Below are 982 nucleotides of genomic sequence, written 5' to 3' on the forward strand. Positions count from 1 at the left end.
TCATTAAGCAAGCATGATCTTCCTAAAACCTGATAGAGACAAAACACACACAAAGAAAATTATGGGCACATATCACAAATGAATGTGGACAGAAAAAGCTTAAGTAAAATTCTCACCTCTAAAAAGGAACTTGTTTTACTGTGCTGCTTCGGATCTTTAGAGGAAAGATACTTTTTTGTAACAGCTTTACTGAGATAGAATCCCTGCACCATAAAAAATATGGAACACTTTACGAATGTGTGTGTCATCCCTGCACGGGGGCCAGGCTAATCTTCTGTATGTCGTTCCAATTTCAGTGTCTGTGCTGCTAACACCAGGCCAAGGATGATAACTTTAGAAGTTAAAATTCCAAAGGATGGACAGTTTGCACATTAGAGAAGTAAATAACCATTTGATAAGACCAGTATCCAAGGGGAAATATAATCTGGAGGAAGCTTTCATGGCTACTATAAAAAGGGTTTATTTCTATGTTATGCAAAGATTTTATACATGTTGACGCCAAAAAAATTAAGTCCCCAATTTGTAAGCTCGTAAAGCACATAAGCAGATAATTCATGAAAACATTGAAACCAGTGGTAAACAAGCATGCTTGTAATCAAAGAAGTGCCCACTCAAATAATGTAGCACCTTACAGCCACCACATGAGAGGCATTTTAGCAATCACCCAGTATGACGCGCCCACTGTAGTCCACGCACACACTGTAGGGTAGCCATATAAACTGGTATCATCTCTTAGCAATTCATATCAGGAACGACCTTAAAATTCTACAATATCCTTTATCCTAGGGAATTTTTAAATGCTGAAAAGTAAAACCACATAATATCCCTCTACCAACCTAAATAAATATATCAAAGATTATCTAAATCTAATAACAGGGGAATTATTAAGGAAAGGTTATAAATCATTGTTTAAAAATTACAATTTATCAAGCACCCTTATATACTTAACTTGGCCTTCCCAGGAGGCAGATAAGAATTGCTA

The 982-nt window shown here is 36.3% G+C and overlaps 1 pseudogene; it reads right to left on the reverse strand.

Moving 5' to 3' along the window:
• Positions 1 to 213: 213 nt before the first annotated feature.
• LOC118657152 lies at positions 214 to 314 on the reverse strand (annotated as a pseudogene).
• Between the last annotated feature and the right edge of the window lie 668 nt (positions 315 to 982).

The sequence above is a fragment of the Myotis myotis genome, unplaced genomic scaffold (genome assembly GCF_014108235.1).
Source record: "Myotis myotis isolate mMyoMyo1 unplaced genomic scaffold, mMyoMyo1.p scaffold_m19_p_5, whole genome shotgun sequence".
NCBI lineage: Eukaryota > Metazoa > Chordata > Mammalia > Chiroptera > Vespertilionidae > Myotis > Myotis myotis.